The sequence below is a fragment of the Numenius arquata genome, chromosome 1 (assembly GCF_964106895.1).
Source record: "Numenius arquata chromosome 1, bNumArq3.hap1.1, whole genome shotgun sequence".
NCBI classification, from domain to species: Eukaryota; Metazoa; Chordata; class Aves; order Charadriiformes; family Scolopacidae; genus Numenius; species Numenius arquata.
In genome coordinates, this window is record NC_133576.1 from 139967695 (window position 1) to 139993239 (window position 25545).

At 47.1% G+C, this 25545-nt stretch overlaps 1 protein-coding gene across 2 annotated transcripts in view; it reads right to left on the reverse strand.

Annotated features, from left to right (window-relative positions):
• FAM168A (family with sequence similarity 168 member A) overlaps positions 1-25545 on the reverse strand; it is a 261845-nt gene that overhangs the window by 188796 nt on the left and 47504 nt on the right. For both annotated transcript variants that reach the window (XM_074152155.1, XM_074152163.1), the window contains exon 2: positions 3133-3225. The gene's annotated coding sequence lies outside the window, so the exon portion shown is untranslated. The remainder of the gene's footprint in view (positions 1-3132; positions 3226-25545) is intronic.

Here is a 25545-nt window from a genome sequence, read left to right on the forward strand (position 1 = left end):
ACTAGATCAGGTTGTTTACAGCCCCATCCAACCTCACCTTGAACACTTCCCATGATAGGGCACCCACAACTTCTCTAAGCAACCTGTTCCAGTGTCTCATCACCTTCCTCGTAAAACACTTCCACCCTCCTCGTAAAACACTTCTTTCTTATGTCCAATCTAAACTTGCCCTCCTTAAGTTTAAAACCATTGTCCCTTGTGCTATCACTACAGGTCTTGGTGAAAATTCTCTCTCCATCTTTCTTTAGAAGCCACCTTTATATATTGAAAGGTTGCGAGAACATCTCCCCAGAGCCTTCTCTTCTCCAGGCTCCAACTCTCTCAGCCTGTCCTCACAGCAAAGGTGCTCCAGCCCTTGGATCATCTTCATGGCCTCCTCTGGACCTTCTCCAACAGGTCCATGCCTATCTTGTCCTGGAGAGTCCAGTGCTGGATGCAGTACATAATTTGGCTTAACAGAAATCCCCTTCCATATCGTATGTTCTCTGAAACAAAATTTCTTCTCCAAAACATTCAAGAAAACTTACGATGTGTGAAGAAAGGCTTTGCTCGTGCAGTAGAAAACAAAATCCATTAAGTGAGATAGTCGTGCCCCGACACAGAGAAGTATCCATCACCTGCTGGTATGCTGCTTTCCTTCAGCTCTGGACTTGGGGCATTCCCAGTCCAACGAAGATCACCAAACTGGCATAAATGGTTAGGAGACTAAAGAGCAGAAATTTTCCCTATGAGTTCAGGAACGTTGAGGTGAACGGAGCAAAAGAATAAAGTCCAGGCCCCAGTAACCACACACCAAATTCCACAGTCTAAAAACCAGCCTAACGTAAAAGCACTTTTAAAAATATTTACATCAAACCAAACCATTAGACAGATAAGAGTGGTATTTTTAGATACACGTGGATTTTACACACATGCAGTGATTAACTATTTAATTCCTGGAATTCCACTTAGGATTTGGGGGAGTGAGGTACTTCCCGAGCAGGAAATAACCCAGACTAAGTAAACTAATTTAGGAGGTCGGGCACACACACATGCAAGAGTTTAACTCCATTTCTTCTGCCTTTTGATTTCTGAACACTATTTACCATCATGAATGAAAGGGGGAGGCTCAATCCAAGATAAAGACACCTGAAAAGTAAACGAAGTGGCTGACGGAGATCCCAAGCAGAGCAGTCACAGCCTGGAGAGCAACCCCGACTGACCTGAAGAGGACAACCAGTAGTTCAGTCACCCTAATCTCTCCAGGCTCCATCAGTTCCAATCTTGAGATCTCCAGGGACCAACTGGGAGCTCCAGACACCCAGCACACACAAAGCTTGAACTTAAATTTCTTAACGTGGAGCTGAATTGGACCAGGAGCCCCTTGGACCAGAAGTTCTCTTTCTCGTGCAAAGCCACCACTTAACAACGTGCTCTCATTTGAAAAAACAGCTTGTCTTCCAGTTCTCCCACCAATGCCAGTCCCAATTCTCCAGTCTGAGAAACTCAGCTCCGACTTCTGGTTTCTCCCTACCTCCCAACCCATCCATCGGGCACCCTGGGCTTTATCTCTCTCCCTTCTGTAGCCCTGGACCTCTGTTTCTCAGGCCCAGAAAAAGCAGCTTAGCCCCAACTGTGTCTCTTCACCTTGGAGGCAGTGGGCAGAAAACAGGGACAGGAGCAGCATAAAGGTCCTTTTTTTTTTCCCCCCCTTTATCCTTTTTTCACGATATTCAACAAAAGGGTGAGGGAGACGGAAAGGGGCCCATCATTGTTGTTTCAGGGACGAGCACAAGCAAGGAGGAAGCAAAGCTTTTCTGAAATGTTTGGCACTTTGTGTCCCGTCCCACCTGAGTCAGGTTGAGCTGCTGAGGGTGGGATGAGAAAGAACCAACAGCCTGATTTTCTCCGTACCCAAAGAACAGGCATCTAAATCAGGGCAGGTTTTTCCAAAGCAGGGCTGGAGCGCTTCCGAATGCTAAAATATTGGGAGAATAGGGGTCCCAACACGCCGAAATGTTCGATCCCGGCGCAGTGCAGTGGATCCAAGCGCAGAGAGCACCCGTCAGGACTGTCTGCGTCTGGTTTTCAGCAAATCTGACTTGAGTAGGAGCAGAACACTCAGTGGGTATCCTGGCAGCTGATATTTAAAGTTCACGTCAGCAAGCAAGCAGCAAAACATATAAAAGGGTGGGGGGAGGCAAAAAAAGAGTCAACCCCGGTTTTTCCATACTTCTGCACAAAAAGAGCTGGGTCGGGTCAGGCTGACACTTCAACAACCACGTGGGAACACCCAGGGGAAAATCTCAGCGCGGGGCAGGCATAAGGTGACATTTCCCCAGCAAACTTTCCAGCCCCTAACAGCGTGCGACACAGGGATTTCCTGAAGTGGCACGTTTGTATTTAATATCTAGGTGTATATCACGTTATACTACTATTATAATATATTTTATTTTCCTATCTATAAATGCCTAGACACCCGTTCAGGTCTCGTAACGTTAAGCACCATATGCAAAAATAAATAGGGAAGATCGAAGCTGCTCCAACCAATTTACAGCCCGCATAACACTGCAAAGTTTATATTTTAAAAAACATAAACTATAAGAAAACGATTTGCCTGTCTAAAGGCAAATGAGAGTAATTTATACCAGGAATCATGCCTTTGCCAACTCACTGATTCTGACCCAGCTAGCGAACACGAGTAGTACTTTTTGCCTTCTTTTTAATATAAAATAAAAATAAATTATTTACTAAGAAGATATTAAGACTAATAAACACTAAAAAAAAAATACCCTAACTCTCACAGTTCTTTCTAGCAGCACATACCTACTGCGTGTTCTACTCCAGTCTGCTGATTACCTTAGGCTTATTGACTTTATAAATCAAGACAATAAAATAACGCTAGACATACGGCGTTCCTGGGGTTTCAGCTTATGCGTTTCCTGATGCAGAAATGACTTGCTTAGTTTAAAATGCAATGTAATTCCGTACCAAAGTTCACTTAATACAAGCAAAGGTCCAACTCGTACCAAACACCGACGCTTTTTAATCAACGCTTGCGGTCTCCACGGCACGGGAGTTGGGAGGTGTTTGGAGGAGTATCTAAACTCAAGTTCTACAGTCGAAGGACACACATAAAACATGAATTGGTACCTCTTGGAGATGAGCTTCCTTCGGATGGAGATGATCCGGAGAGGAGTCTGCCTAGGGCTGCAGGGCAGTGAGTCTTCACAGCATTCCACAGCTCTGCAGCAGCAACCAACAGAGAGAGAGAGAGAGAGAGAGATATCCGTGAGGCTCCGCGGCCAAACCTCTCCGACAGAAAACACGGCTTTTTCTAGAAAAAAGTGGTCTTTATCTCCACCAGAGCAAAAGGGTAGACGTAAGAGATGCAGACAAAAAAGGAGGAGCGATGGAGAGGAGGAGAGAGAAGGGAGTCGGGAGCTGGCTACAAGACCGGCTGTCACAAAAAAGATGTGAATGGTTTGTCCCCCCCATTTCATTAGAGAAATAACTATGTGTATTTACTGCAGCTCTCCTACAAAAAAAAAAATCTCAATTTGCCTTCCCCTAAACATACCAAGGGTACATTTTTCCATCACTAGAGATATAAGGAAGAAAGACAGCAGAAATTCAACGTTTGCCCCTTCAAATCATGACACGAAATCTTTTGGCGGCAGCTCAATGGCTTTGGGTGGAATATTCACATGGGGCGTCCTGCACAACGTCTACATCAACGATGCTTCGCCAACGCTCTGCTGAAGAATTGCACAGAAACCAGAAACAAACAGGACCAGGAGCGGGTGAAATCACAACCAGGGTCTTCTCAGCTTTCAAAAGGAGAGAAAAAGTTCAAGCTTCCATTTCCTGGCTGCCCAGTTCAAGAAGGACAGGGAACTGCTGGAGACGGTGCAGCAGAGGGCTACAAAGATGATGAGGGGCCTGGAGCACCTCTCTGATGAGGAAAGGCTGAGGGACTTGGGGCTTCTTAGTCTGGAGAAGAGAAGACTGAGGGGGGATCTGATCAACACCTATAAATACTTCAAGGGTGGGTGTCAGGAGGATGGGGCCAGGCTTTTTCCAGTGGTGCCCAGGGACAGGACAAGAGGGAATGGGCACAAACTTGAACATAAGAAGTTCCATCTCAACATGAGGAGGAACTTCTTTCCTGTGAGGGTGGCAGAGCCCTGGAAGAGACTGCCCAGAGAGGTGGTGGAGTCTCCTTCTCTGGAGACACTCAAACCCCACCTGGACATGTTCCTTTGCAACCTGCTCTGGGTGGACCTGCTTTGGCAGGGGGTTGAACCGGATGATCTCCAGAGGTCCCTTCCAACCCCAGATCATTCTGTGATTCTGTGATTTCAATCCTTGCTAACCAGCTATTTGTCAGGATTCAGGACTGAAAAGGCCAAAAACAGATTTACATGTTATTCCTACACCCTCCCTTCCCGGCTGACACAAAAGCCCAGAGAAGTGAAAATGAAATACCTCCGAATAAAGTACAGCACACACAAAAAAAGCTCTCAAGCAGCTCCACATGCTTTATGCATTAGACAGAGGAACAGAAAACCTACTGTTCACAAACCAGGCCCAGTGCTCCTTCTAACAGTTGTTTATTTTAATCAACCCAGCACCAAAAGGTTTACATTAAATATTTTTTCATTGCTTCCAACCACTGATCCAGTATTAGTTTACATTCACTCAAAAAACACTCTCAGGGAGAAAACAGGCCACAGAAAACATTGAATCCGGTAAAATAACTGAGAGTTCCTTTGGGAGGGTCGATCCATCCCACCTTTTCCTACAGCGTTACACCAAGAGGCCCTGAAAGCCCAGAAAAGGAAACAACATGAAATTGGAACTGAACAGAAAAAAAAAAAAGATAAATTATAGAATCATAGAATGGTTTGGGTTGGAAGGGACCTTAAAGACCATCCAGTTCCATACAGGGACACCTCCCACCAGACCAGGTTGCTCCAAGCCCCCTCCAACCTGGCCTTGAACCCCTCCAGGGATGGGGCAGCCACAGCTTCTCTGGGCAACCTGGGCCAGGCTCTCACCACCCTCACAGCAAAGAATTTCTTCCTAATATCCAATCTTCGTTTCCACTGGTTCTTAATTTTTGACTGAAGTTCCTGGAATCGCCAACTGCAGGCAACCATCGAGAAGCCACCTGAGATGAGAGAAGTCAAAATCCACCCTGCTGATGCTCAAAGGTCCAGATAATCCCAACACTGTTGCTACCAAAAGCGTGAGCGCGCTCAAGGAAACGGCTCAGTAATATTCCCACGTGTTGTATAGATGGTTCACTTCTGTATTACCACCTTACAACAAGCACATTCATTGCTTGGAATTTAATCCCGGTTTTAGGCTTTTTCACTTGCCTTGACGGACCCCCAGTTCAAAGACACAACTGTAAAATATATACACAAAAACCTTTAGGAGAGAGAAAAAAGCGTAAGTGGATTTCAGCAGAAACGACGACTTGACAAATCTCATCGCATCAAGCTCTCCAGTGGCAAATTAAGTCTCTCTTTGAGCACATTCTGTACCCAAAGTAGCTTCAGCGCTTCGGGAGGCACCAAATATAACCCAGCCCCGTTTTAACTTCCTTCCAGGAATACACGCAGTCATTTATCAAGAAGACGTGGTCTGCAAGTTTCAGTTCCAACAGCTTCAGTAACGTTTTGTAAAATTAAACAAGTGACTCCTTTTGTGGCAAGAAAAAAGCAGAAAACTATCTGGGTCCAAGCAAAGGTGGGAGAAAAACCACCTCCCCCGAGTCTTCCTCTACCTTTTAGCAATTTTATGAAAAGGACCCCTCATCAGCAAGACCAGGCCCAGCATCAACCATGGGGTTAATGATCCTTCTTTCACCACTTTTACACAGAATCACAGAACGATCTGGGGTTGGAAAGGACCTCTCGAAATGAGTCCAAACCCCCTGCCAGAGCAGGTCCACCCAGAGCAGGTTGCACAGGAACGTGTCCAGGCGGGGTTTGAGTGTCTCCAGAGAAGGAGACTCCACCACCTCTCTGGGCAGCCTCTTCCAGGGCTCTGACACCCTCACAGGAAAGACGTTCCTCCTCATGTTGAGATGGAACTTCTTATGTTCAGGTTTGTGCCCATTCCCTCTTGTCCTGTCCCTGGGCACCACTGGAAAAAGACTGGCCCCATCCTCCTGACACCCACCCTTTAAGTAATTAAAAGCATTGATCAGATCCCCCCTCAGTCTTCTCCAGACTAAGAAGCCCCAAGTCCCTCAGCCTTTCCTCATCAGAGAGATGCTCCAGGCCCCTCAGCATCTTTGTAGCCCTCTGCTGTACCCTCTCCAGCAGTTCCCTGTCCTTCTTGAACTGGGGAGCCCAGAACTGGACACAGTGCTCCAGATGGGGCCCCACCAGGGCAGAGCAGAGGGGGAGGATGACCTCCCTCCACCTGCTGGTCACACTCTTCCTGATGCCCCCCGGGATGCCATTGGCCTTCGTGATGGCACAAGGGCACATTGCTGGCTCATGGTCATCCCGTTGTCCACCAGGACTCCTAGGTCTTTTTCCTCAGAGGTGCTCTCCACCTTGAATTTCAATGCCTTTTCCGTTGCTGTCATTTAGCAGAGCTGGTTTGATAACTAAATTTGCTTCAAGTCCGAGTTTTGGAACATTTTTACATCTTTATCCCTGTATGGCCAAGGAAGTCAATAAACTCTGCTTAGCAAATACTAAAGGTTCTCCAGACAGTTCCAACATGGCTGAATACATGAGGGTTTCCAGAAATCACCTCGACTTAGCAGGAGAACAGGATTGCAGTGAACTTGAACGCCGAGGAATTATCAGAAATTCACCTTTTTGTTCATCTCTAGCTGCTACAGAGACGGAGAGAAATACGGTACCCACCTCCCATTAACCTCGTTGGTGGGATCTTTCTTTAGCTGCGACAGCATCAATAGCTTTTTGTATTGTGCTGTCACACAGACACTCAGCAGAATCACCCTTTCTTGGGGAGGGGGGGAGTTTGCTCCTTTTTCTAGTTTTTCTTGACCAGAAGTCAAAACGATTAGATTCATAATAACTGCAGAAAGGAGCTGTGATGAGCCGCATGGAGATGGAGGCATCCAACTGTCTCTACATCCATATCACCACGAATGCTCTCAGTCACACAATCACAGAACCACAGAATGATACGGGGTTGGAAAGGACCTCTGGAGATCATCTAGTCCAACCCCCTGCCAGAGCAGGTCCACCCAGAGCAGGTTGCACAGGAACGTGTCCAGGTGGGGTTCGAATGTCTCCAGAGAAGGAGACTCCCCCACCTCTCTGGGCAGCCTCTTCCAGGGCTCTGACACCCTCACAGGAAAGAAGTTCCTCCTCATGTTTAGATGGAACTTCCTATGTTCAAGTTGGTGCCCGTTACCTCTTGTCCTATCCCTGGGCACCACCATGCAAAAACTGGTCATAAATGGTTAAGATGGTTTATTAATTAAAGAAAAATCATTCAAATCATTACAAACACCAAAGAAACCTAGTTTCACGTGGATCTTTCACTTCTCTTGAACTGGAAGAGGCTGCCCAGAGAGGGCATGGAGTCTCCGTCTCTGGGGTTATTAAAATGCCACCTGGACTCATTCCTGTCCAACCTGCTCTGGGTGACCCTGCTCTGGCAGGGGGTGTCTCCAGAGGTCCTTGCCAACCCCTACAATTCTGTGATTCTGTGTGAGAAGGTGCAAGACGCAAAGCATAGAATCATAGAATCATAGAATGGTTAGAGTTGGAAGGGACCTTAAAGATCATGGAGTTCCAACCCCCCTGCCATGGGCAGGGACACCTCCACTAGAGCAGGTTGCTCAAAGCCCCATCCAGCCTGGCCTTGAGCCCCTCCAGGGATGGGGCAGCCACAGCTTCCCTGGGCAACCTGTTCCAGTGCCTCACCACCCTCACAGGAAAGAATTTCCTCCTAATACCTCATCTAAATCTCCCCCCTTCCAATTTAAAACCATTACCCCTTGTCCTGTCACTACATCTCCTGACAAAGAGTCCCTCTCCGGCTCTCCTGGAGGCTCCCTTCAGATATTGGAAGGCTGCTATGAGGTCTCCCCAGAGACCTCAAATGTAATTGAAGCTGTGTCAGATTCCTCACTATACTCTCTTGCTTCGTGCTATACCCCCATCTCCTACCCGCTTCAGCTGGAGTCCTGCCCTGCCACATTCTCTAACCACAGCGATGGCACATACACACAAAATTTAAATATATTTTGCAGAAATGCAGTCAGTCTCAATCAAGGTCTTCCACTAGAAGTACAAAGTTCCTCCTCATGTTGACATGGAACTTCTTATGTTCAGGTTTGTGCCCATTTCCTCTTGTCCTGTCACTGGGCACCACTGGAAAAAGACTGGCCCCATCCTCCTGACACCCACCCTTGATGAGATCCCCCCTCAGTCTTCTCTTCTCCAGACTAAAAAGCCCCAAGTCCCTCAGCCTTTCCTCATCAGAGAGATGCTCCAGGCCCCTCATCATCTTCGTAGCCCTCTGCTGTACCCTCTCCAGCAGTTCCCTGTCCTTCTTGAACTGGGGAGTCCAGAGCTGGACCCAGTGCTACAGATGGGACCTCACCAGGAAAAAACCATGTGCTCCCTTAAAAGCGAGTGCAAAGCATCTAGAAATCAAAAGGAGCAGTTATCCAGCACGCAAATCCCTATCCAGTCACTGCTTCCTTGGGGAAGAGTGCTAGGGAAGAAGAGGGTTCTCCTCATCGGTGTTAATATTCTTTTTTTTCTGTTTGTGTCTAAATCTAAACTGGGGTTTTTTTCCACCTACTAAAAGAACGGGGAGCAAAGACTTCAAGAATACAGAAAAAACGGCCCTGCCTTCCCCAAGAGAGACAGGTTCCTTTTCCCGCTCCTGCCAGCCCAGCGAGCTCTTCCAGGCTCAGTTTCAGAGCTGACGGAGGTATCACCATCATCCCTTGGTACCACGGGAAGCCAAATGCTGATCTCACACTGATGGAAACCTGGAATCCACCTCCTTTAGCGAAGGCAGAGCACCAGTTACCCCAGTTATCGAGCTGACAACATTACCATAGGTGGGACTGCCTGAAAAAATGACGTATTTTTTCCTGAAATGAAATATAGAAAGAAGAAAAGGAGAAATATTCACTAACTAGAAAATGCTTTCGTGCTTGGTAAGTACTATGGCTCTTTTTATTCATTTTAAATTATGATCTGGATGTTAGAGGGTCTGGGAGAGATGCTGGAACCATCCTCATCCACCCCTCACCCTCCTCTACGGGCAGGGGCACTGCCAGCCACCAACAGCTGAGACACATGAAGAAGGTAATTAGATGCTTTATGGAGTTTGGGAGGTGCTTATTTCTTGGTGATGAGGGGCCCTATTTGTTTTTTTTAAAAGATAAAAGATGTTGCTAAACCTTCTCCCTTCAGTCCTTACAGATTTTTGCCCAGAGAAGCTGTGGCTGCCCCATCCCTGGAGGGGTTCAAGGCCAGGTTGGACAGGGCTTGGAGCAACCTGGTCCAGTGGGAGGTGTCCCTGCCCAGCGGTTGCAACTTGATGATCTTTAAGGTCCCTTCCAACCCGAACCATTCTGTGACTCTATGATTTTTGCCGCCTTCGCTTGTACACCAGATTTTTGCAAGTGGAAAACCATCTCGGTTGAGAGTTGAGACTCTTCCAGCTCCCGTTTACTACGTTCGACTTCCTACCAACCCTTGTCAACTCTTTTTCTAGAGCCAAAGTTGCCCCAACTTGCTGAATAAATTCATTAATTAACGCAGAACACATATCGCACAAGTTTCCCATTAACTTCTAATTTCCTAATTATTAGATTACACACTCTAAGCTTTTAAAGCAATTTACCTCCATCAAGTTTGAGCAAAGAAAACCAAGCAGGGTTCCTGCTGCCTGCTCCGTAATGAAGTCCTCCCTCCCCTCACATTTTCTTCTGGGAGTGAAAAAGTTTCAATCTTTTTAACGTTTCTTTGTAAGATTACTGCAGCTGCTCAGTAAGAAAACTTGGTCTCAAATATCTTAGAATCATAGAATGGTTTGGGTTGGAAGGGACCTTAAAGGTGATCCAGTTCCAACAAGTCCTCATCAACTACACGCGGTATTTCAAGTGGGGAAATAATATTTTTCATTTTAATTCTATCCTCCCCTCCTAAGACCAATATTTAATTTGCTGCTTTGGTTTTAGTTCCTATACCATTATGTTCTTATTACAATGATTCTTCTATAGGTCGCCTTTTTTATCCAGTACTTTTGTTCTTCTTTCTATAGAAGTGGACTGCAATGGTTGGAGCTGGGTATGTGGATTATAAAATAGATTAAGAATTAATTAGAACGTGGTGATTAAAAACCTGCCTCGGTGGATTGCAGATTGTTATGATAAAATAGTGGTAGAATAATTCATTTAAAAATAAACTCCACAACTACTTACTGAATGAAGATAAAAATATTCACTAAGTGTTTGACGGGCTGGAGAGTGAAAATACAGCATTCTCCAGTGAAAAAAATAACTTTATTCAGTCAGACAGCCCTGCAAAACTTCCCTCATGAGCCAATTTTCCATCTGAGAAACCTTCCGCACCACTTGAGTCCCTCAAATTGCAGGGCCATCCATCAGGACACTCACCCAGACCGAGGTTTTTGAAAGAAGAGGAAAACATTCAGAGCTAAAAATCCAACTGGACAAGGTCTAACGATGCTTGTCTGCAGCCAGGCACCTTCCTTTAAAGCCTATTCCACAGCAGTGTTTAACCCTCTGAGTATCCAAACCCAGCAAAACGGAAAGGGATCTTCTGGGCTCCAATAAATAAAATTAAATTGACTGAGATTAGTGAATAAACATCCCTCGGGGCAGCAGAGGGGGCTGACATTGAGGTTGCATCGCCTCATACATCAGGCTTATCACAGAATCACAGAATGATACGGGGTTGGAAGGGACCTCTGGAGATCATCTAGTCCAACCCCCTGCCAGAGCAGGTCCACCCAGAGCAGGTCCCACAGGAGCATGTCCAGGCGGGGTTTGAATGTCTCCAGAGAAGGAGACTCCCCCACCTCTCTGGGCAGCCTCTTCCAGGGCTCTGACACCCTCACAGGAAAGACGTTCCTCCTCATGTTGAGATGGAACTTCTTACATTCAAGTTTGTGCCCGTTCCCTCTTGTCCTGTCCCTGGGCACCACTGGAAAAAGACTGGCCCCATCCTCCTGACACCCACCCTTTAAGTAATTAAAAGCATTGATCAGATCCCCCCTCAGTCTTCTCTTCTCCAGACTAAGAAGCCCCAAGTCCCTCAGTCTCTCCTCGTAAGAGAGATGCTCCAGTCCCTTCATCATCTTTGTAGCCCTCTCTGTACCCTCTCCAGCAGTTCCCTGTCGTTCTTGAACTGGGGAGCCCAGAACTGCACACAGTGCTCCAGATGGGGCCCCACCAGGGCAGAGCAGAGGGGGAGGATGACCTCCCTCCACCTGCTGATCACACTCTTCCTGATGCCCCCCAGGATGCCATTGGCCTTCTTGGCCACAAGGGCACATTGCTGGCTCATGGTCATCCTGTTGTCCACCAGGACTCCCAGGTCTTTCTCCTCAGAGCTGCTCTCCAGCAGGTCACCCCCAACCTGTCCTGGTCCCTGGGGTTATTCCTCCCCAGGTGCAGCGCCCTGCACTTGCCCTTGTTGAATTTCATCAGGTTCCTCTCTGCCCAACTCTCCAGCCTGTCCAGGTCTTCAGAAAGTTTCAGTATTAAAAAATCATATGCAGCCATGGTCTTCAAAATCAAATTAAACCTTTCAGCCTCAGTTTGACCTTTCCCTCTATTTAAAAAAAAAAAATAAAAGCTAAGAAAAACACTCGAACACAAGCCTCCACATCGTTACAGAAAAGCGATTAACGAGATGACAGAATCTATTCAGACATTGGGAAAAGCACTGACAGTGTCTCAGTCTGAAGTTAATTCAGACACCTTCACTCACGCAGTGAATATAATTAAAGGACTATAGCTTAAAGGCAATAATAAAGGGTGTGGAATTGTGTTGGGAGCAAGGAGATACCACTGAGAGGAAACGGGAGACATTTGTCAAAGAGCCTAACACATGTAGTATCTAAATTAAAGAAGAACAGGGCAAAATGTTAACGAATGTACAGAGATTATCCAGAATGGAGCCGAGTTCAGTTCTTCTCAAGGCACGTTGAAAAAACAAACCCTGTGAAACCAGAGGTATTGGCAAAAAAAATATCAGCTGAGATCCACCTGGAGGAATTGGAAGCCAAAACATCTGTGAAAATACCTAGCAGGAAATAAAGGCATGGAAAGAAATAATTTTGGAAGGCAGAAAACATGGCAGGAAACCACAGGGACGTTACTGGCTGGAAGCGCCTTCCCGAATTTCCTCCCCTCAAAAATTGCCAGTTCCTTTTGTACCAACAGGACTGCTTTGGAGCTGTAGAGCAAACCAGCTCAGAGATCTGATCCGGGTTAAAAATAACCTTTTTTTTTTTTGCTGTTCACTGCTCTGGTTCACCATATGGCCCCTGGTGGGATACTTGTACCAGTAGAGTTAAGGGAGCCCAGCAATGGGAACGGGCAGAAGAGGAGGAGGGAAACTCCCAAGAAAAATACTTCACCCGAAGAAAGAAAATATAGCAGCCTTCCAGTACCTTAGAGCCCCTTCCAGTCCCTAAAGGGGGGGGCTCCAGGAAAGCTGGGGAGGGACTCTTGATGAGGGAGGGGAGCCATAGGAGGAGGGGGAAGGGTTTGACACTGAAAGAGGGGAGATTGAGATGAGATGTGGGGAAGAACTTCTTTGCTGTGAGGGTGGTGAGAGCCTGGCCCAGGTTGCCCAGAGAAGCTGTGGCTGCCCCATTCCTGGAGGGGTTCAAGGCCAGGTTGGAGGGCGCTTGGAGCAACCTCTTCTGGTGGGAGGTGTCCCTGCCCATGGCAGGGGCTTGGAACTGGATGATCTTTAAGGTCCCTTCCAACCTGAACCATTCTATGACTGCCTGCATCTCCTGAGCTTGCTCCTGCCAAGAAGACCCATCTCTGGCACTTGTCCTGTCCAGTTGGTGGAACCAGGTTGGGGATCTCGCAGCCCAGAAGGCCAATCCCATCCTGGGCTGCATCAAAAGAAGTGTTGCCAGCAGATCCAGAGAGGTGATTCTGCCACTTTACTCTGCTCTGGTGAGACCTCACCTGGAGCACTGTGTGCAGGTCTGGAGCCCTCAATATAGAAAGGACATGGACCTGATGGAGCGGCTCCAGAGGAGGGCCACCAAAATGATAAGGGGGCTAGAGCACCTCTGCTATGAGGACAGAATGAGGGAGCTGGGGTTGTTCAGCTTGGAGAAAAGGAAGCTCCGGGGAGACCTCATAGCGGCCTTCCAGTACCTGAGGGGGGCTACAGGAAGGCTGGGGAGGGTCTGTTTCCAAAGGCCTGCAGTGACAGGACGAGGGGCAATGGTTTTAAGTTGGAGAAGGGGAGATTTAGATTGGATATTAGGAAAAAGTTCTTTACCATGAGGGTGGTGGAACACTGGAACAGGTTGCCCAGGGAGGTGGTTGAGGCCCCTTCCCTTGAGATATTCAAGGTGAAGCTCGACGAGGCCCTGGGCAACCTGGTCTAGTTGGGAGTGTCCCTGCTGACTGTGGGGAGGTCGGACTAGATGACCTTTGGAGGTCCCTTCCGGCCTGGACCAATCTATGAATCTATGAATCTATGAATCACCAGCCATGACTCTGGCCAGTCTGGAGGAAAGAAAGTTTTTGGAAGAAGAGGGTGAAAAGGGACTGGAAGCAGCACGGGAACACACACACGTGCTTCACTATCAACCTCATGGGCATCCATGAAACCTCAACATCAAAATACACAACTCAAAACCTCAAGGCGTGCAAAGGAGTTGCTAAAATTAAAGGGTTCTGTAAAGCCAGAATATTAAACATCACACAGAGCAACCTTTTTTGTTACATACAGGATGTGAGTGTGGTATCGAGATGTAAGAAAAGTACGGAAGTCATTAAAACTGGCAAAGTTGGGCATCATCCTTCCTCCAGGAACATCCTGTTGTCTCAGCTTGCAAGAAAAAGAAGTGACTAAGGTGGGTATTCATCTGCTGAGGCTGAGCATCACCCCCAGCCCCACCTCCCTTTTACATCATTTCTTCCACTATATTGTTAGAATTAACATCTTTGTCGGTGACATGGACAGTGGGATAGAGTGCACCCTCAGCAAGTTTGCTGATGACACCAAGCTCGGTGGCGCAGTTGACACGCTGGAGGGAAGGGATGCCATCCAGAGGGACCTAGACAGGCTGGAGAGGTGGGCTCGTGCAAATTGCATGAAGTTCAACCAAGCCAAGTGCAGGGTCCTGCACCTGGGACGTGGCAACCCCAGGCACAAATACAAGTTGGGTGGAGAATGGCTGGAGAGCAGCCCCGAGGAGAAGGACTTGGGAGTGCTTATGGATGAGAAGCTCAACATGAGCAGGCAGTGTGCACTGGCAGCCCAGAGAGCCAACCGTGTCCTGGGCTGCATCAGGAGAAGTGTGGCCAGCAGGTCTCGGGAGGTGATTCTGCCCCTCTACTCTGCGCTCGTGAGACCCCTCCTGGAGTACTGTGTCCAGCTCTGGAGTCCTCAACACAGAAAGGACATGGACCTGTTGGAACGGGTCCAGCGGAGGGCCACGAGGATGATCAGAGGGATGGAGCACCTCCCCTATGAAGACAGACTGAGAGAGCTGGGGTTGTTCAGCCTGGAGAAGAGAAGGCTCCAGGGAGACCTTATAACAGCCTTCCAATATCTGAAGGGAGCCTACAGAAGAGCTGAAGAGGGACTCTTTGTCAGGAAGAGTGGTGACAGGACAAGGGGCAATGGTTTTAAATTGGAAGAGAAGAGATTTAGATTAGATATAAGGAAGAAATTCTTTACAGTGAGGGTGGTGAGGCACTGGAAGAGGTTGCCCAGGGAAGTTGTGGCTGCCCCATCCCTGGAAGTGTTCAAGGCCAGGCTGGATGGGGCTTTGAGCAACCTGCTCTAGTGAGAGGTGTCCCTGCCCATGGCAGGGGGGTTGGAACTAGATGATCTTTAAGGTCCTTTCCAACTCTAGCCATTCTATGATTCTATGATTCTATGATTCTAATTACTTTCCTGCCTGAAGGATGTCCTATCAAGGCTGGAAGGGCAGAGGGAGATCAGGCAAAGCAGCAAATCCCAACCCCATTTTTACTTACTCACCAGTTACTGATTAAAAAAAAAAATCATGGAATCACGGAATTTTTCGGAGTTGGAAGGGACCTCTAGAGATCATCTAGTCCAACTCCCCTGCTGAAGCAGGATTGCCCAGAGCACATCACTCAGGATTGCATCAAGGTGGGTCTTGAAGATCTCCAGAGAAGGGGACTCCACCACCTCCCTGGGCAGCCTGTTCCAGGGCTCTGGCACCCTCACCAGAAAGAAGTTTTTCCTCATATTTGAATGGAACTTCCCATGTTCCAGCTTGTGCCCGTTGCCCCTCGTCCTATCGCTGGAAACCACTGAAAAGAGTCCGGCTCCATCCTCCTTCAACCCACCCTTTAGGTACTTGTAAACATAGATAAGGTCTCCCCTCAGCCTTCTCTTCTCCAGGCTAAAGAGCCCCAGCTCTCTCAGCCTTTCCTCATCAGGGAGATGCTCCAATCCCTTAATCATCTTAGTTGCCCTACGTTGGACTCTCTCCAGTAGTTCCCCGTCTCTCTTGAACTGGGGAGCCCAGAACTGGACGCAGTATTCCAGTGTGGCCTCACCAGGGCAGAGTAGAGGGGGAGAATGACCTCCCTCGACCTACTGGCCACACTCTTCCCTATGCAGCCCAGGATCCCATTGGCCCTCTTGGCAACAAGGGCACATTGCTGGCTCATGGAAAGTTTGCTATCCACCAGGACTCCCAGATCCATCTCCTCAGTGGTGCTTTCCAGAAGATCCATCCCTAACCTGTATTGGTGCCTGGGGTTCTTCCTCCCCAGGTGCAGAAATACTCTAATATACTCTATAAAATACTCAATAAAATACTCTATGAAATACTCTAATCCACTGGAAAAGTGGAGGGTTTGCTTTTAGAGTCAAAGATTGGCAAAGAGACAAGTTTTAGGGACATCTCAGTGGCGTTTTGCCCGTGTGGCTGTTGTGGAGCCCTGGATTTCAGCACCGGAGAGGATCCAGGTGGGGAGCTGGGAGCCGACAGCGCGGCAGGATGGGTGGACTCGAGGTATTCGAGTCAATCGCTCTAATCTCAACTCCCATCAGCAGATAAGAGAAACAGAAACAAACTTGGAGAATCTGATTTGGTTTTATAGTTACATCTATTTAAAAAAAAAAAAAACAAAAACAAAAACAAAAAAAAACCCAAAACTAATTCTTATAAGGCCAGTCTTTCAAACACACCGGTTTACAAAGAAATGTTGCTTTATACCACATCGGCTACATTTTGTAATCCAGAAAAATACACTCTGGAGACAAACGCACTCGTTCTTGATTTTCATTTTACAATGTTTAGAATAGAAAACAACATTACATTCTAGTCTAGTTTAATAATCTACTTCAATTCATACAGTCTGTCTTTCAAGAAGATTTTTCCTAAATCTCCAAACTCTATGAGAAGAATCAGGCTGAAAACACTGCCCGGTAGCAGGGTTTGGGGAGACTGCTTCTACCCTTGACATAGGACTAAATTAAGGACTAATTAAATAAGCCGGGGACACAGAAGTCCCCAGGACACGTCCAAGGATGCTGAGGGAGGTGGCCAACATCAGCGCAAGGCTTTTCGATACCAAATTTGAGGGATGACAGCAATCCCACCCTGACTGCCTCTGGCAGGGAGGTGACCAGCTCTGCGTATGACAAGAGCACAGCGGGTGGCACTTACCGGGACTTTAGCAAGGTTTTCCACATGGTGTCCCACCACTGCACCATTTCCACATGTCCTGGAAACATTACAGGCCAGGCTGGATGGGGCTCTGAGCAACCTGATCCAGTTGAAGATCTCCCTGCTCATGGCAGGGGGTTGGACTAGATGGCCCTTAAAGGTCCCTTCCCAACCAAACCATTCTATGATTCTATGATCTCATAGAATCATAGAACCATAGAATGGTTAGAGTCGGAAGGGACCTTAAAGATGCCATGGGCAGGGACACCTCCCACTAGACCAGGTTGCTCAAAGCCCCATCGAGCCCCATCTCCCACCATTATATCCTTGGAATCTACCCATTCCCTTCGTAGCTCCCCAGCGTGGCTACAAGGTGCATGGAAAATTGGTGGGGCTCTCAGACTGGGAAGGCGGTTGTCCACGGCCCCAAGTCTAGCTGGTGGCTGGTTGCATGTGGCATCCCTCAGGGATGACAGTGGGACCAACGCTTTTGAACAGCTTTCTCAATAACTTTGTAAACGGGACGTATCTGAGCAGCATCCCTGGACCGAACTACACTTAAATCACAGAATCACAGAATGATAGGGGGTTGGAAGGGACCTCTGGAGATCATCTAGTCCAAACCCCCTGCCAGAGCAGGTCCACCCAGAGCAGGTTGCACAGGAACATGTCCAGGCGGGGTTTGAATGTCTCCAGAGAAGGAGACTCCACCACCTCTCTGGGCAGCCTCTTCCAGGGCTCTGCCACCCTCAAAGTGAAGAAGTTCCTCCTCATGTTTAGATGGAACTTCTTATGTTCAAGTTTGTGCCTGTTACCTCTTGTCCTGTCACTGGGCTCCACTGAAAAAAGACTGGCCTCATCCTCTTGACACCCATCCTTTAAGTATTTATAAGCATTGATCAGATCCACTTAATCAAGTGGTTAATTGAGCTACTAATACAGATTAGGTAGCAATAAAAATAATTTTAAGGTGGGTGACTGCTTTTCCATAAAGCTACTTCCAAAGCTCACCACAATTTTTCAAGGACTTTAATTTCTTATCTTTTCAATAGCAAACTCACTTTTAAATAAGCTTAAAAGCAATTAAAAACGAGTTAAGTCAACGTTACTTTCACTAAGGTCTATTAAGCACTTGTTTGAAGGAATCCCAATCTCTCCTGCCTTTGGAAGTCATTAGCAATTTCTGCACCATAGACTTTATTTTTCTTCACTTGATTCCCTTTGCCACGCAGAGAGACGCAGATATTAGTGAAAAAGCTAGTCGGAATTTAAAGGAATAGCCACCAGTCCTTAAAGAGGTCATAGGAACGCACCTACAAATATTTCACCTTGAATATCACACATGGCTTAAAAAAAAAAAAATCTTGCTTATATTAGGGAAAAAGAAAAAGCTTTCTTCCAGCCCCGTAACAGCTTTCCTAAAGGACTTTAATCATCTGCTCTTCCACTCATGGCCAATCCCAGCAAAGACCATGCCTAAAAGCACTCTAATCCTTACCCCACACATTTCCTATCCCGCAATCAGGTCAGGTCACTAAGCAGGCCAGAAATTATCCGTCATTAATTATTTAGTAGATACGGAGTGCTGAGTTTCACCATTTTCAGGAACGCCATTTCCTAAGTTCCTAGCGTGTCAGGGTACTCTTCAACTTCCCCATCAGCTCCAATAAATCCGTGTACTCGTTCCAAGGGACCCCAGGTTGCTCTCAGTGCTTCTTCCACCCCACCATCTCCATTCCAGCTGTCCTCCTCTGTCTCACCCTGGACCTCCATCTCCTCCCTACACTTTCCACTACTCCTCTACATTTTGCCACACTTTCTCCTACTTTGAAAACTACTTTTCCTTGCACAAAAAATCCAAACAATTCCTAAAAATCTATCTTTTACCCATTCTCCTTTACACAATAGCCACTGTTTCCACTCTCGCCTTTTCTCCTCATTATATTATCTTTTTTCATTCAAAATGCAACTTAGAATCACAGAATCACAGAATCGTAGAATGGTTTGGGTTGGAAGGGACCATCAAAGATCATCCAGTTCCAAACCCCTGCCATGGGCAGGGACACCTCCCACCAGACCACGTTGCTCAAAGCCCCATCCAACCTGGCCTTGAACCCCTCCAGGGATGGGGCAGCCACAGCTGCTCTGGGCAACCTGGGCCAGGCTCTCACCACCCTCACAGCAAACAACTTCTTCCCCACATCTCATCTCCATCTCCCCTCTTTCAGTGTCAAACCATTACCCCTCCTCCTATGGCTCCCCTCCCTCATCAAGAGTCCCTCCCCAGATTTCCTGGAGCCCTCCCCTTTAGGGACTGGAAGGGGCTCCAAGGTCTCCCTGGAGCCTTCTCTTCTCCAGGCTGAACCCCCCCAACTCTCTCAGCCTGTCCTCCCAGCAGAGGGGCTCCAGCCATCCCAGCATCTCCGTGGCCTCCTCTGGCCCCGCTCCAACAGGTCCATGTCTCTCCTGTGCTGAGGCCCCAGAGCTGGAGGCAGCACTGAGGGGGTGTCTTCCCAGAGCGGAGCAGAGGGGCAGAATCCCCCCCCTCGCCCTGCTGGCCACTCTGCTGGGGATGGGGTTTCTGGGCTGCCAGAGCACATTGAACTTCCCTAGGAAAGGGTTATGTCAATTTTTGTCCAAAGTCCATACTGAAATTAAGAAATATATGACGGATAATTTTTTTTTCCTCTTCATTGACTACAGTGAAAAATATTCCAAAGCAATAGCACACAATGGCCAGCACCAAAGCTTATCATCTTCTGCTCAAGCGCCCTTGATGTACCCTCTTTTGGAGAAGCTACAATTCATCTTCAAACAGCCCTGAAAATGTGCCTGGAGAACATATTCTGAGCCAAGCTCATTACCCTGCCCATAGCTATCTTAATTAGATACCCACATGGCCTCATCTTCTCAGTATCTAACCACAAAAAAACCCCCACCTATCTGAAGTATTTTTCTTTATAACATTCCTGCAAGAGAGAGAACGGTAGCAGTGCCCCTCTTGTACACATAAGAAATAAACCATATTACATAGACTGCAGCCTAATCCCTCAAAGATATTTAGGAGCTCAATTCCTACTGAAGCGATGAAGTTAAATTCCTAAATTCCTCTGCAGATCCGGGCGACGGAGAAATACAATATTCTCCTTCAGCCGGGTATTTCACGTTCAGTTTTTTGTTGCACGTTCTGGAGAACCTCCGAATGTGCCAAAGCCTCCAAAACCACCACAACCCCAAAACAGAATCACAGATTCATGTGGGGTTGGAAGGGACCTCTGGAGATCATCCACTCCAACCCCCTGCCAAAGCAGGTCCACCCAGAGCAGGTTGCACAGGAACGTGTCCAGGCAGGTTTTGAATGTCTCCAGAGAAGGAGACTCCACCATCTCTCTGGGCAGCCTCTTCCAGGGCTCTGACACCCTCACAGGAAAGAAGTTCCTCCTCATGTTTAGACGGAACTTCTTATGTTCAAGTTCGTGCCCGTTTCCTCTTGTCCTGTCACTGGGCACCACTGAAAAAAGACTGGCCCCGTCCTCCTGACACCCACCGTTTAAGTATTTACAGGTTTTGACCAGATCCTATAAATACTGCTGATCAGATCCTACAAAAATCTGCCACAACCTCTAAGCCTCCGCTTCCAAAATTTCTTTGCCCCCGCCGTTATTGCGGCATTTTCAGTTCAGGCCGTCGGGAAGGGATGAAAGGTTCAGCCATTTCACGCTTTCAGCGATCGCAACGTCACTCCATTTCATTTCACGCACGGCGAGGAGAGTTTTGCCCGTAGTTTGGCAGCTTTTTATACCATGTAATAACAATTAACTCCCTTTGGCACGATTTATATGAATCATTGATTTAATACAGATAGCTAGGAAAAAAAAAAATAAAATAAAAAAGACCTATTAAGTCATCTAAATGACCCTACCGTCACCGCTGGATTGTTCCCGGCAGCACACTTTCCCTGCTTGTTTTAAATCTGCTTGTACTGCATAAGTACAAAAATTGTCTGCAAAGCAGAGACATGTTTCACTAACATATGCTTTAAGTCAACGCGGTGTTGGAAATCTTCAATTTATGACTAAATGTTGCACTGCACTTTTATTCCTCCGAAATAAGACTTGAATGTTTCTTGAGGGAGCGAAAAAAAAAAAAAAAAAGGCTATTTGTATTTCACTGCGCAGCAAAAAAAAAAAAAACGTGTAGCAAATAAAATACTTCCCTGATGGTTTTCCAGTTGAATCCAAGGCTCATGTGTCCAACAAACCAGGACTTGGAATACACTGGTGCCCACCTCTGAGAAGATATGGATGCATGGCCAGAGGATGTCCTGTTCTAGAAATATAAATAATATGGACAGGCAACATATTTTCAGGTTTTTGGTGGTTTTTTTTATCTTTATAAGAAAAGAAGGTGAGATTTTCTTCATGGAAGTCCAAGAGGCAAGGCAAGAACGATACTGGAACTATTCCTGGCAGATGTGCTTTCTAATTTAAATCTTTCTAATGGGGATTCCCATGTTTCTTCAGGCAATAGTTTGGGGTTGCTTTTCCTCCCCTCTCCATGTGGAGCCTAAATCTAACTTGTGTGTGTTGCCTCTTATCTCTCCACACCTCTGAGAAGCACGTATCACCTTCCCTGGAACCTCCCCTTCGGGTAAATGTAGATAACAGCAGTAATAAGGTTCCTCCTGCACCTTCTCCAGATTCAGCATACCCAGCTCATCACCTTTTCTAACATCAGACACTCCAGCGTGCAACCATCTCGGAGGCTTCCCCAGCATTTCATTGCCCTTCTTGTGCCAGAGACTCTCTTGGATAAGATTAATTCCATCCCAGATGAAGGACTCCTCTGCTGAGCTTCATGGGTTTCCATCAGCCCCATTCTCCACCTTGTGTAAGTCCTTCTGATGGGAATCCCGGCCCATGATCGCAGCATTTCTCCCAATTCAGCTCCATCCATTTATTTGGATTTAATTTGGGTCACGGAGATGCTGGGAGGGCTGGAGCCCCTCTGCTGTGGGGACAGGCTGAGAGAGTTGGGGGGGTTCAGCCTGGAGAAGAGAAGACTCCGGGGAGACCTTCGAGCCCCTTCCAGTCCCCCAAGGGGGGGGCTCTAGGAAAGCTGGGGAGGGACACTGGATGAGGGAGGGGAGCCATAGGAGGAGGGGGAAGGGTTTGACACTGAAAGAGGGGAGATGGAGCTGAGATGTGGGGAAGAAGTTCTTTGCTGTGAGGGTGGTGAGAGCCTGGCCCAGGTTGCCCCGAGAAGCTGTGGCTGCCCCATCCCTGGAGGGGTTCAAGACCAGGTTGGATGGGGCTTTGAGCAACGTGGTCTGGTGGGAGGTGTCCCTGCCCATGGCAGGGAGTGGGACTGGATGATCTTTAAGGTCCCTTCCAACGTGACCCATTCTATGAAAGTTGCGAAAATCCTTTTTTTCAAAGGTTATTGTTTTCAACTTACCTATTCAGGATTCTGCCTTGTATACATGGGCATGCAATAAAGTCCTCTTAAAAAATGAAACTGGATGGTCTTTAAGGTCCCTTCCAACCCAAACCATTCTATGGTTAATTTACAAAAGGTGCACCCTATCCCGTCTATCAAACTGTTGAGAAAGATGTTTAAAAGTGTTGGTCCCACAATTAATCCTCAGGGAGGCCCCACGCAACCAGTCCTCTGGTTACACACCAAACCACTGACCTCTGCAACCAGTTTTCCACCCATCTCATGGTTCACCGCTCCCCAGTACGGCTACGAGAATGTAGAAAACCTTGCTAAATGGAAGTAAATGACATCCACTGCGCTCTCATCATCCTCAGAGCCGGTCATGCCGGCAATCGAGGAACTATCATGAGTACCACGGCAAGAAGAGAGGTGTTTGCAACAAGCAAATTAAATACGCTCCGTGCTTTATTTGAAGTCAGCAGCGCTGGCAGAGCATTACTGGTTTTCTTTTGCTGGCACGGCTTCGAAAGCTGTAACCTGAAGGGATAGAGAGGGAGATTTGTCGAAGCAGCGATAAAACAAAGCTAAGCAAAATCATTTCGTAGCCCACTTTAAGAGCCCCCCTACGTGCGCTTCCTTGACCTGCTAAAAGCCTACAGCAATAAAAAGGCAACCATACAAACGTACGAGCTCCTCCCGTGGAAGCCATTACCTTCTAAAGAGTACATAAAAAGTGAAAAATAAAGAAGATCAGCGTTTCCAGGAAAAAAAAAAAAAAAAAAAAAAATGCCATGAACTTGCAAGAATCAAAAGTCCTTAATTTCACTTTGTATCTCACATCACATGCTCCAAAGCAGATTTAACGTCCCTTCAATCCAGAGGGAAAGTCTTTTTGGCTTCCACGTTTTCTACCAACTATTGCTGTTCTGGCACCACTGTATCTCCCGCGGTTTCTCTTTGGGGTTTAATTCAGACAAACACAAAGTACAAGACAAACAGAAAGCTGGTGAGGGGTCTGGAGCACAAGTCTTGTGAGGAGCGGCTGAGGGAGCTGGGGGTGTTCAGCCTGGAGAAAAGGAGGCTGAGGGGAGACCTTCTCGCTCTCTCCAACTCCCTGAAAGGAGGGTGTAGCCGGGGGGGGGTCAGTCTCTTCTCCCAAGGAACAGGCGATGGGACAAGAGGAAACGGCTTCAAGTTGGGCCAGGGGAGGTTTAGGATGGGTATTAGGAAAAATTTCTTCGTGGAAAGAGCCATCAAGCCTTGGCAGAGGCTGCCCAGGGCAGTGGTGGAGTCACCATCCCTGGAGGGATTTCAAAGCCGGGCAGACGTGGTGCTGAGGGACATGGGTCAGTGGTGGGTTTGTCAGTGTTCGGTTGACGGTTGGACTCGACGATCTGAAAAGTCCCTTCCAACCTCGACAATTCTACGATTCTATGTCAGCATCTACCCATGTCCTTCCTTGGCATCCTCAGATCATTACCACCACCAGACCGACGGCTCCAAACTTTGTTGTATGTTATCAAATTGCCTCCATTTTATTGTCAATATGATTATCGCCGTGTGTCCCGCTGCAGGATTTTATTTCTTTCCCAAAAGAAAAAAAGACGGAGGAGGTCACAGTTCGTGGCGGTCACTAATCTGTTTACACAGTCAGTGACCCTGCGAGAACGAAATCGTTGGTCTCCTGAATATAAATCACTGCCCTCGCCGTGATCATGACCGCTGCCATGTCACAATGTGCAAGAATTAGCTCTAGAAATTGTCTGCACTATAAATTTTAACACTAGATATATATATATATATTAAAAAAATCCCTAAAAACCTCTCTACTCCGCCACAACAAGGAAGAAGACAGAGAGGAAAAACTTGGATGACTAATAGGGAAGATGTTCAGCGCTACAGATAATGCATCAAAATTTTATCCTCCAACCTTTTACACAACCCAAAAAAATGAGTAATTATGTGCCAGGAGATATCATCTACTCCACAAATCAAGTCACTGAAACTAGAGACTAAAAATGGGTTTTAAAAAAGTCAATTTATTAGAGATTACTGTGCAGACAGACATATGAGTGCTCTTGTGTACTTGCTGCATTAACAACCTCTCAAAAGCCACAGGAAAAGGAAAATCAATACTGTATATTTTTTCTCACATCAGTTTATCTACTGCTGAAAAAAATAACTAGCTTCTGCGTATTTTATAGGTACCATATTCAAGGTTTCCTTCAAGCAGGGGGAAAAAAAAAAAAAAAACCCAAGCTTTTGCTGGTTTTAACAAATTAAACCCTCAACTTAGATTTTGCTTTTGATAAAACCTGAAATAAAACTTGGAAAAAAAAAAATCAGGAGCTGTCTCAGGCAACTCGGCATTGGCACACAGAGCTTTTTGTTACGGATCCTGTGGTACCGGCGCAGATCTGGAGCCCATTAGCGATGAACTGTCCGCTAAATATTTCATGATTCTGGATTTCAGGCTTTTCCCAGGACAGGCTCTATCACTAGAGATCGTACAAACCGCCGTGACGGTTGCTAAATAAAGTATATCATCCAGAGCAGCTTCTCCAAAGCACTCACACATTCCCCACCCAGGACTAAAAACCCAAAAAAACCCAAATTTACTGTTTTTCTCTCCAACTATAAACCACCAAATTTCACTCTGTAAAGTCTTTCAGGCTGGTACTTTCCCAGGAACACAAATAAATCCCACGATGGTGTTCCCTGTCGAGCAGACTAACCTTGCTTCCTTCATTTTCTTTTTCCAGGTCACCAGTTTATTTCTCTCCGCCGGGAGCTCCCCATCGACTGCGGGAGGACATCTTAAAGAACTCCTTGCAGTCGCAGCATTTTACCACCCCATTACAAAAGCCTTAAGAGCCCCTTAAAACATTTCTGCACATCGGCCAGATCCCAAACGGGAGCAAAGTCCTCTCCAGAAGTAGCGTCACAGCTTTTATTCTCCAGGCCAGTTGTGATTTCCAAAGATAAAGCCTTGCTGCTTTCCCACGGCTGGGGGAACCAGGAATGGATACCCACGAAGCCTGCCTGGGGGTGGATGCAGGAGAACGTGGTCTTCACCAGCTGCAGATGAGCAGAAGTTGGATGGTGAAGGGTTTGGTATTGGGGCCATTTCTCTTTAATATCTTTATCGATGATCTGGATGAGGGGATCAAGCGCACCCTCAGTAAGTTCGCAGACAACACCAAGTTGGGTGGGAGTGTTGATCTG